Below are 12,138 nucleotides of genomic sequence, written 5' to 3'. Positions count from 1 at the left end.
GAAAGTTTAGTGAATAAATGAATGAAAATGGAAACAATCTTAATAGGAGTAACATACAAAACTATTGATTTGGTTTAACTTTTGGGGCACTGTCCTGCCTGTCATTTCTCTTCCCTGACATTTATGCACAAAAAAAAGAGGCAAAACAGGGAAAAATCAACAGGATTAGCTAAAACACTGGCTACAAAATTCAATATGGAACTAATAGGTGGAGCATACGGAAGGCCAATTATTTTTCCTAAATTTGGCTGAATGTCTTAGAAATTAGTAAGTAGATGTAAGCGCAGATCACTCTTTTTATTGTTCCACAAATCTCCTCCCCTCTACTGCATTAACATTCTTCAAATCTGACTCTTGGAATTTCAGCTTTTGATTTAGTTAAAGCCAATCCAATCAGAAGTGCCATAGAAAAGGAAGTTAATAAAAAACAAACATTTATTTCAATGACTCAAGTTCCTGGATTTTCTCATTTTTCCTGGATTGGAGTTGCCTCAGATTGGGGTTCTCCTAATTACAGGCCTGAACTTTTTTCCTGATTGGAACCGTTATGTGAATGATTGTTTTCCTACTTATCTTAACTCACTTGTGTAGAATTCCCAAACGTCCATCTTCTCTTTCTAGTTAGGCTTAGGAAAAGATATACTTGTACACACAAAGGTGTGGGAGAGAGGGAGAGAGCTCTAAAGGAAAGTCAGATCTTTTTAATCTCTAACTGATGAAGGAAATATAGTTTAGATGGAGAGCTCAGAGTAGAAACATAGCAGAAGAGAAAAAGATGCTTGTCTCTTGTCTCAGTAGCTTTACATTGTTGACCACATCAGGGTAGAGAAAGATAGAGTCTTCACCCATGTTCATTCCAACTTTGGAACCCAAGAGCAACAAGGTCAGTAACTTAACTAATTTTGGGGAATGGTAGATATCCAGAGAAAGAAAAATACTCACACATGACAATAGAGAGCCCTAGTATGAATATAGATACTGTGAGTAACTGTTGGGAAGGCTGGGCAAGGGGAAATCAGGAAAGATTTTTATAAGGCAAGTTAGTACAAAGAAAAATGATTTCACTTACTAAATTTCCCAAGAAATGGGTGGGATACAAAGGAGTCAAAGCTCATGGGATGGCTTTAAAACAACAAATGAGCGTTGTGATTGATTTCTGAAATGTTTCAGGAATCAGTGTTTCAGGAATCAAGTGAGACTTCCAGTTTACTGTTAGGCATTAACGTCATTGACAATTGTACTAGACATAACTTTACTGAGCTTTGGATAAAGATAGAGTGTTCACTGGGGAAAGTCTAATAGTTTTTCTTTTTGGTTTCGATTTTCCTTACCTTTTCTTTGGCTAGGCCACATCTCTTCAATAGAATAGGGAATTAGACCTGGGTCTGCTGAGGGGCACTTTCTTGAACTAGTAGACCAGTTTAGTTCAAAGGACCATAGTCACAAGATGTGGTGACTACTACTGAGGACATCAAGACTTATGGGAAAGATCAGATATGCATATGAAAAATCAAGAACACTTAAAAGGGAAAATTATCTTAAGAGGAAAAGATATATAGATATATAACTATTACAGGAAATAGAGTGATTAGAGATGTGGGATTAGCTTGTTAAAACTAGAAAAGACACATGTAGAATTTGGTTAGTTTAAAAAGGAGGCAGGTTGGGAGACTAGGATTGACATATATACACTAATATGTATAAAATGGATAACTAATAAGAACCTGCTGTATAAAAAAATAAATAAAATTAAAAAAATTTAAAAAATATATATATATATATATAAAGGAGGCAGAGCTTGGAAAGAACAAGAGGATATTTCAGGCAGGAAAGATTTCTTTCAGGAATATTCAGAGACCAGAAAATGAAAGTGACATGTTTGGATTAATAACAGGTTTACTAAACTGGATTGGTAATGAATAATTTTTACAGCAACAGTAGGTAAGATGGCTTTGTTTTCTGCTGAAATAACAAAAAATTCGTTTCAATGCAATATTAAAGAAAGACAATGTAGTTGGGAGTTTGATGGGACTTAGTCACATAATCAATGAACAAATATATCTATAGCTAATACAAATAATAGACCATTAATAAAATGCCCTTTCCTAATGTACACACAACACAAGGTTATTAATCAAAGACAGACAAAAAGGGAGCTTATTTTTTCCTATCTCAGTGATTAGAAATGTGTTATCCTAGAGGATTTGAGATTGTTTCCTTTTTAAAGAAGGGACAATTTAGAGGAAGAAAATGATGAGAATGTAAAACTTAAGTATAGGTGTGGAAGGGGAGTCATATGAGTAAACTGATGCTCTAGCAAGATTAATCTTGAGGGAATGGAGGCTTGTATGAGAAAAGTAAGACCCTAAGCAGAAACATTTGGAAATCCATTACAATAGTGTAGACATTATGACTAGACATTGAATTAGGGGTAAGACAATGGAAATAAAAGATATTGGTAATACAGCAAAAAAAAATAGTTAAGCAGACTTTGATGATTAATTAGGTTTGAGACATGATGGGACAATAGATGAAAAAATGTGTAAAGTTGATATATAGAAGAACAAAAATAAGAAAATCAGCAAGGGAAATTGGTTGCATGTTGGGGGTAAGGATGGTGTGTTAATTTACTAGGTCTGCTATAACAAAGTATCAGACTGAATGGCTTGAACAAGAATTTATTTTCTCACAGTTCTGGAAGCTAGAAGTCTGAGATCAAGGTTTTGACAGAGTTGATTTCTTCCAAGGCCTTTCTCCTTGGCTTGTAGATGGCTGTCTTTCCTTGAATTTTCTTATGAGCCTCCTTCTGAAACTGTGTCCATATTTACTCCTCTTATGACACTGGTCATATCAGATTAGGGCCCAACCTAATAACCTCATTTTAATTTAATTATCTCTTTATAGATCCTATCTCCAAATACAGTCACATTTTGAGATATCAGGGTTAGAATTCCAACATATGAATTTCAGGGGAAGGACCCAATTCACTCCATAACAGGTGGAGGTGGCAAATTTAGGTCAAGGTGATGCATCTAAGTGAGAGAGTCCTAAAGAAAATGTGGGGCTCAGGACTGAGATACAAAACATGGAATTCTGGAGTCACATTAATTAATGAGAGTTGAAAACCTAAGGAGCTGATCAATAATCTTGAATAAGTGAGTTATCTCTGAAGAAGGGAAGATGGAATGAGAAACAAAGAACAAAGATAGAATTTTGTGTTATTTCCATAAACTTGGGAGGTGGAAGACAGAATAGACAATGACGTAAACCTGTATAATGTAGTGTGGAATAGGCAAAAGAAGGAAAGACTTCCAAGGATTGGGTGATTGACCTTCAAAGTTTAGTGGCAACAAAGACAGAGGGAGGCCATTGAATTTTCAATGAGAAAGTCATTGGTATAATTTAAGAAAAGAGGCATGGAAAGTTGAAAGACAATTGATTCAAAGGGATTCAGGAGGGAATGAAGACAGTAAATACGTATTAACATGATAGGAAATAATGATGTTGATACAAAAGAGAGAAATAGTCTGAATAGAGATAGGACTTTCCTCTCAAGATAAGATTTGTGCATATTTGATAGCAGAAGAGAGGAAATCATTAAAGAAAGTAAAATAAATAGTTCTGAACAGAAGATAAAGGAATAGGACAATATATTAAAATGTGTTGTACTTAAACTGTATTCTACAGAACACTACAGCTCTCTCTGTCCACCCAACCACCCAGTATAATTATACTAGAAAAGCTTTGCATTTATTGCTTGACATAGTCAGTTTCCATCTATTATTTCTTTTGACTAAAGGCTTCTGGTACAAAATACATTTCAGCTCCATTTTCCTAGAAGATGGAGAAGGAAAAGAGAGATGAAAGAAAGGATGTGTTATTTAGAGGCAGAAAAAGGAAGAAGATGGTGGAATTTATTAATGATGTCTGTCTTCATCATTAAAATATTCAATTAAATCATATGCTAAGAAACAGATGAGGGGCTTCCCTGGTGGCACAGTGGTTAGGAATCCACCTGACGATGCGGGGGACACGGGTTTGTGCCCCGGTCTGGGAGGGCCCCACATGCCGCAGAGCGGCTGGGCCTGTGGGCCATGGCTGCTGAGCCTGCGTGTCTGGAGCCTGTGCTCCACAACGGGAGAAGCCACAGCGGTGAGGGGCCCGTGTACTGCAAAAAACAAACAAACAAACAAACAAAAGAATCAGATGAGGAACTGAGAGCTTATAAGGAAGAATTTTGAAACAGTTATGGGGAGATTGTTAGAAAATCAATATGACTTGAATATGGGCAAAAGCATCACCTTGCTATTTTTTCACTATCTCTTCTAGTTCTTTCTTTGTCTAAATGCAGTGGTTTTAAAATATGGTCCTCTGATCAGCAGGATTAGCATTCCCTGGAAATCTGTTAGAAATGAAAATTCTTTGACCCTACCTCACACCTACTGAATTAGAAACTCTCAGTATGGGGACCCGTAATCTCAGTTTTAACGAGCCCTCCAAGTGATCCTGATGCATGCTGAATTTTGAGGATCATTGGTCTAAAATACTGGCTGTGTTTGCTGACTGTATTTTTTCCCCATACTCCAATTTTAGTTGTAAGCATCTATGGAATATGGAATATTCCTTCTTCTTCTACAGCCCAAATACAGGGATTTATTCAGATGCTGGCATTTGGTAAGTGTACTCACTCTATGACCAATAGTAAACATCTCCTAGAAGGCTTGAGTGCAGTAGGAATTGAAATCCTCATTTCTCACCTGGAGATGGAGAGCCCCAATCAAACCACTGCTCAGGAGTTTATCTTCTCTGCTTTCCCTTATTCCTGGGGAGATCCTGTCATCTGTTTTGTTCCACTGCTCTTCATTTATGCTTTCATTGTTGTTGGAAACCTAGTCATCATCACAGTGGTCCAGCTGAATACTCACCTCCACACTCCCATGTACTTTATTAGTGCCCTTTCTTTCCTGGAGATCTGGTAAACCACAGCTACCATACCAAAGGTGCTGTCTTGCCTGCTTAGTGAGAAGAGTATTTCCTTAAGCAGTTGTCTCCTGCAGATGTATTTCTTCCATTCCACAGGCATGAGTGAGGTTTTGTGGCTTTTGACTGCTACCTGGCCATCTGAAGCCCTCTTCATTATCCCACTATCATAACCCCTAAGCTATGTGCCCGGCTGACTTTAAGCTGCTGTATTTGTGGCTTTATCATGCCCCTCACTGAGATTGCCTGGATCTCCACACTGCTATTTGTGGCTCTAATCACCTTGAGCATATCTTTTGTGACTTGCTCCCAGTGCCAAGTCTGGCCTGCCTAGACACACAAGACATCATCATGATGCAGGCAGTGGATGTTGTCCATGCAGTGGAGATCATTACAGGTGTGATGCTCATTTTCATGTCCTCTGTTGGTATTGTGGCTGTAATTCTATGTATTCGTTCAGCTGAGGGTCATTGCAAGGCATTTTCCACATGCATATCCAACCTCACTGGCTTTCTGATTTTCTTTGGCAGTGTGGATCTCATGTACCTACACTTCTCTGCCACCTACTCCTTATTCTGGGATACAGTCATTGCTCTGGCCTTTGTAGTTTTGTCTCCCTTTTTTTAACCCCATTATCTATCTGAGGAATAAAGAGATAAAGGAAGCTATAAAAAAGCACATAAGTCAAGCTAACATTTTTCATAAGACCAGCGACCTCAAGTAAGATCTAGTAGTTGGGAGTCTATATAATTGTTGGAGCATTTTTATCCTCAACTCTCTGCAATACATCTTTTCCCATCAGCCTTTTGCTGAAACTGGTCTCCCAAAAGTCACCAAAAAACTAAATTCACTAATAACTGAACTCAATAGTTTCTTTCAAACTTTATTCAATTTGATATATTTTGGATCTGACTTTTTTGATTAATTTTTCTGCCACTCAATTTATTCAAGGTAAATTTAATTTGTGGAAATAATCTGGGTAAAAATTTACTAATTTTAACAGAGTCGAGACTTCTGTTTGTAAGGTATAGTAATTGAAAACCATCTTCATAAGACTAAGTTCTCTCCATGGTATTCCCAATGGATATACTTGAAGAATAACCCTAATTTCTAATTGAGTATTCATGCATTGATAAATAGCAGTCTAAATGTTTTTCAGCAGGTTCTATTATGAATCCCTTGTATGATTTATATCTTGGCAGTACTACACACTATTGATCCCATGTTTGTGTCAATAACAGACACTAAGCCCTGTGTCTACCTGTATTGAGCCTGTGTGTGTCAAGTTAGTGGAGGCTGTTTTGCTGAACCCCAAATCAACCTTATTAATATCAATGACCACTAGAAATGAGGAGAATGGATAGGGCTCTTTAAAACTGACAGAGAGAGAAACCCCATAAAAGGGTTGGTTGCAGTTCTGTGGTAGTTAAGGACTATCAGGCCAAGAAGGTCACAGAAGAATATTCTAAGTGCAATAAATAAACAAACAAAAATCTTGGTTCTAAAAATAAGTAAAGTAATATAACTAATCTATTCATTAGCTAATCAATATTTTTTCATGATAAATTGAAAAATGTAATCCTTGGTTTCACTATAATCAAATGTATTGTACTTATTAATTAAGCAATAATATCAATAAATATCTACTGATTAAATAAAACAATATCACCATACTGCATTCTGATTGTCCCAGACAACTGATCAACCATATTGGACAATAATGCTTCCCTTTCAATCTCTTCTCCCTTGGATTTCAGGATGTTGGACTCTTTATGTTTTTTAATCTTATTTTGTTTGAGGACTCTTTCTCTTGTGGATTCTTCTCTTTATACATGCTTCATAAAAGGTGCTTTTCTCCAAGGCTCACACCTCATGGGGATGCAATAATAAAGCTGATTACTCTGCAAATGTTAGTAGATTTTCACTCTTCCCTAGCCCACCTACAGGAATCCTATGGTAGTCAGCCTCACTTCCCCACTAGTGTGCCATAGCCATGCCCTCATCCTCACCCTTAAGTCTTATGATACTTAAAAGTCAGATGCAAAGACAGAAGTAAAGGGAAATGTCTTATAAGAAGAGGATAATGTTATCTAATAAAGAATTCAGATAAAGAAGAGAGAAAATGTGAGAAAAATCATAGGTTGTGGGTGGAGAGGTCTTGGTAAAGGAAAGTCTTCAGAAAGTAGGTTTAGTGTAAGAAAATAAGGGAAGAGGGAAAAAGGGATACGAGAAGTGTTGCTGGGTTTAAATAGTGTATGTATTTTTAATGTTCTTCTTAAAACATGAGGAATGAAATTACTGATAGATTAATTATTTTAACTGTACTTTTTAAGTGCAATATTATTACAGAATTGATATACATAAATCTCCATATGAAAGGGTTACACAGTTTTCTTATCTGTTTTGTCTGTTTTAAGATTTTGTAGTATATAATCAATTTCTCAATAAAAATCTAATTAACAATCATGTTAAGAAGAATAAAGGGAACTTTATTTGAGCCAAACTGAGCATTATAACCAGGGAGACAGGCTCTCAGAAAGCTCTGAGAACTGTTCCTCCTGTTAGAGGTCAAAGGCACAGCCAGATACATTTTTGAGACAAAGTATCATGCATCAAAATGACATATTGATATTTTACATAAAGTTCAACAAGGATACATAGTTCTGGTAAGCAGTTACAAAACAAGCATCAAGTCATCATGACTCCCTAGAGAGTTGGGAAAGAACAATATTTTTTTTAAGAACTTACATTGCTAGGGTCAGAAGAAAGGAAAAACAAAACAAACAAACAAAAAAACACCAAAACGATCTTTATGGTCCAGCAGACACTCCCATCTTTGAGAAGTTCTTTTTGATGTGTAATGCAGATACACACTGCACATTAAGGAGAGAGAGAGGGGGCCCAAATGGACACACAGAGAGAATTTTATGTTGAAAAGCTTTTGTCCTGCCTTAAAATATAAAATTTATTTATCACTTTCCTACTCCCTCAAAATTTATCATTGTCCCTAAAAATGTATATAGCTGAAACTACCTTTTTATATCCATACTTTCTCACCTTCTATCTGCTCTCCCAACTGAGACTACTTTATTTCTTAAAACTTAGATCTTATTGCTTTACTATGCTGCTTTAAAACGTTCTAAGATTAAATACGCCCTCACTCCAAATTGTGAATGTAATTTTCCTAGCTAACCTGTGTATCTGTGCATGCGTGCGTGTGTTCATGTGTGTTGAGTAAAGAAGATTCCAAACTGAGAGAAAAACAAAAGGAAAAGAAACAGCGTACAGCAGTGTCTGATGGTCAAAAATAAGGACACCATTCAGAGGGGAGATCACAGCGCTAATCTACTGGTGGAACTTCTTACAGTGATTTTTTTTTTGAATTCACATTGCTGAGGGTTGAGCAGTGAGTTCTCTCACACTGCTTCCCACCTCACCAGCCTGCTTATTATATTTTATGATATTTTGGGGAGAATATATTAAATACATAAATAAATGAATGAAAGAATATATAATCACTTACTGAAAATCTTTCATAACTAATTAAGTATGTAACCTGAAGATGGCTATTTATGTTCACTGTTAATTATTTTCCATCATTTTTTTAATATCAGAAATCTTATCTGAATGAACATATTGAACAATTAATTACTGAGCAAACTTTACATGTCAAGCAGTGTGGTAAGTTCTGGACAAAGATACAACCTCTACCTAAAAGAGTTTCCACTAAAGAATTGGAGAGGCCCATAAAAGTACAATATAAAAAGTAATAACAACAAAATTCATAAAATCATAGCAGGAGTAGTAACTGTGCTGGAAAATCAAGAAATAATTACAAAGAGAAATTGTATTTGTTCTGAGACATGAAAAATATTTATCATATATTTACCTTTGTTTTTTAATCTTTATTTATATACCTTTAGAACTCTACTTACATTTAATTTAGGAAGATATTTTGATACAAACCAACATGGGCTTGAGGCTGGTTTTAATAAGAACTATGGCCTATAAACCAAGTTTTCACTGGATTACCTCACTTAATCCTCATAACAAACTCATGCAGTTGATATTATCACATCCATTGTGCAGATCAAAAAAAGAAAAAGAAAATTGAAGCAAACAGACTTTTTAAGTTCACATAGTTGGTTAATGATAGAGCAAGTGAAAAAAAAGTGAGTCCAGACTTCAAACTGGCATGCTTTTCTCACCACAGCAATACTTAATAGTATTGTCTCAGCATTACTGACTCTGCTGTTCTTAAACTCTCCTAATAAGCATATTTAACTTATTAATCCCTTTTAAAAATGAGAATAAATAATTATTTTGATTATAACTAACATTTATTTTCTCTATGTGCCGAGCACATAGTGTTTCACATCTCTTACTTTATTTAATACTTACAATATGAGTCATCTCATCATTTCTAATTTGCAGTTGAAAATACTGAGACAAAGAGCAGGTAAGTAATTTACCCATAAAAGTAGCCGAACAAGGACAAGAATCCCAACACTCTGACTCCAGAGACAATGGGCAGTAACTTCTCTGAAGTTTCATTGTACTTTATCTGTACCGCTCTTATGACACTGCTTGCTTTCTACCTTGAATTATCATTAATACATCAGACTTGAAGTACTGTGTCATTGGTTCATATGTACATTGCTCCCTGTGCCTAGCACTGGGCTCTACATAATAATGACCTCAATAAATGACTATTGAATTGCTTCATGACTTCTGATTTTCTGTACTGTCACATCTATGAAGAGTGCAAAAATGAGGAGATGCTATGAGTTACCGTTCCGTTGCTGACATTATTTTGCTCTTGTTAACTTTCCTGCAGTTTGAATAATAGATTTTCAGAGGTTTGTCTATTGAAACAGAGCATCTAGATTCCTAGAAAAAGAGAGTGTTTGTTACTCTTTTAAATTCATTTACCTTAGGGCAAGTAGGTATGAACAATCTAAAACTTAATTGGAGGCTGAAGGTTTTAAAGTGTTGATCATTATACAGTTAGGAAACAATTTCTTAGATATTTTACTTATAAATTCAGAATTTATCCTCCCATCATTATTCTAACCTATTCATTTACAAATATTCATAGCCTGATGCAATTAACACTTTCACCACCTTTCCTCTGTAATATGAGTATTGTTACCTAATTATATCTTTTCCATCAGCCATAGGGACTTTGAGCTATCTCTGTCTTAGGCATTTCAAGATACTTGCTCTGTATGTAACAGCAACCTGAGAGGAATAGAAATGGTATATATCATAAAATTCTAAAGAGGGAATTACATGCCAACTCTGTACCAATTGCTGTTCTAGGCATTACATATAAAACTATTTTAAGAAGAGAAAAAATCCTTGTTCTCACAGAGTCTATATATGAAAGGATGGTGGACAATAATCTAAATAAAATACAATTATATTTTAAATGGTAGTAAAAGATGGTAGGGAGAAAAAACAATAAGATACGGTTAGCAAATAAGGAGTTTTGGGGCTGGAATGTGATTAATTTTAAGTAGGGTAATCAGGAATGGCATCTCTCAGCAAGTATTATTTGAATTATGGCCAAAAGAAGTAAAAGAAAATAAGTTCTAGGCATGTGAATATTTCAAGGAAGAATGTTCTAGGTAGAGGGCATGGAAGTGCAAAGGCTCTAATGTAAGGGCATTCCAGGTGGCACGTGGATAGTGATTGGGGTGGGTGTAGAGACATAGATGATGAATCAGAAAAAGTTTTCTTGGGCCAGATTACATAAGAACTAAAAGACTATTGTAAAAGCTTTTGCTTTTCATTTGGAGTAAAGTGGGACCCATTGGAGGGTTTTTGGCAGAGAAGCAAAATTATTTCATTTACCTTTTAATAGGATTTATCTTAGTTTGGTGCTGAGGATAGACTGAAAGAGGGCAACGACAAAAGCAGACACTTTTGAAGGTTATGCAAAATCCAGGCAAGGGTTGATGGCTTTGGCCAGGGTTGCAGTATGAATGTTTTAAGAAGTAGTTGGTTCCAAAGGAGGCAACAACATACAGTGGAGAAAAGACAGCCTCTTCAATAAGTGGTGCTGGGAAAAATGGACAGCTACATGTAAAAGAATGAAATTAGAACACTCTCTACCACCATACACAAAAATAAACTCAAAATAGATTAAAGACCTAAATGTAAGACCAAACACTATAAAACTCTTAGAGGAAAACATAGGCAGAACACTCTATGACATAAATCACAGCAAGATCATTTTTGACCCACCTCCTGAAGAAATTGAAATAAAAACAAAAATAAACAAATGGGACCTAATGAAACTTAAAAACTTTTACACAGCAAAGGAAACCATAAACAAGACCAAAAGACGAGCCTCAGAATGGGAGAAAATATTTGCAAAGGAAGCAACTAACAAAGGATTAATCTCCAAAATTTACAAGCAGCTCATGAAGCTCAATATCAAAAAAGCAAACAAATCACTCCAAAAATGGGCAGAAGACCTAAATAGACATTTCTCCAAAGAAGATATACAGATTGCCAACAAAGACATGAAAGCATACTCAACATCATTAATCATTAGAGAAATAAGATATCATCTCACACCAGTCAGAATGGCCATCATCAAAAAATCTAGAAACAATAAATGCTGGAGAGAATGTGGAGAAAAGGGAACCTGCTTGCACTGTTGGTGGGAATGTAAATTGATACAGCCACTGTGGAGAACAGTATGGAGGTTCCTTAAAAAACTAAAAATAGAACTACCATATGATGCAGCAATCCCACTACTGGGCATATAACCTGAGAAAACCATAATTCAAAAAGAGTCATGTACCACAATGTTCATTGTAGCACTATTTACAATAGCCAGGACGTGGAAGCAACTTAAATGTCCATCGACAGATGAATGGATAAAGAAGATGTGGCACACATATACAATGGAATATTGCTCAGACATAAAAAGAAACAAAACTGAGTTATTTGTAGTGAGGTGGATAGACCTAGAGTTTGTCATACATAGTGAAGTAAAAGAGAAGTGAGAGAAGAGCATTGACATATATACACTACCAAATCTAAAATAGATAGCTAGTGAGAAGCAGCTGCATAGCACAGGGAGATCAGCTCAGTACTGTATGACTACCAAGAGGGATGGGATAGGGAGAGTGGGAGGGAGGCTCA

General features: G+C 35.8%; 1 pseudogene; it reads left to right on the top strand.

Moving 5' to 3' along the window:
- The first annotated feature begins 4,763 nt into the window (after positions 1-4,763).
- On the top strand, positions 4,764-5,711 carry LOC132483062 (olfactory receptor 6K2-like; annotated as a pseudogene).
- The last annotated feature ends 6,427 nt before the right edge of the window (positions 5,712-12,138 follow it).

The sequence above is a fragment of the Mesoplodon densirostris genome, chromosome 2 (genome assembly GCF_025265405.1).
Source record: "Mesoplodon densirostris isolate mMesDen1 chromosome 2, mMesDen1 primary haplotype, whole genome shotgun sequence".
In the NCBI taxonomy this organism is placed as follows: Eukaryota; Metazoa; Chordata; class Mammalia; order Artiodactyla; family Ziphiidae; genus Mesoplodon; species Mesoplodon densirostris.
The sequence above is the reverse complement of the archived record's forward strand: the minus strand, read 5'-3'. Positions and strand labels throughout refer to the sequence as shown.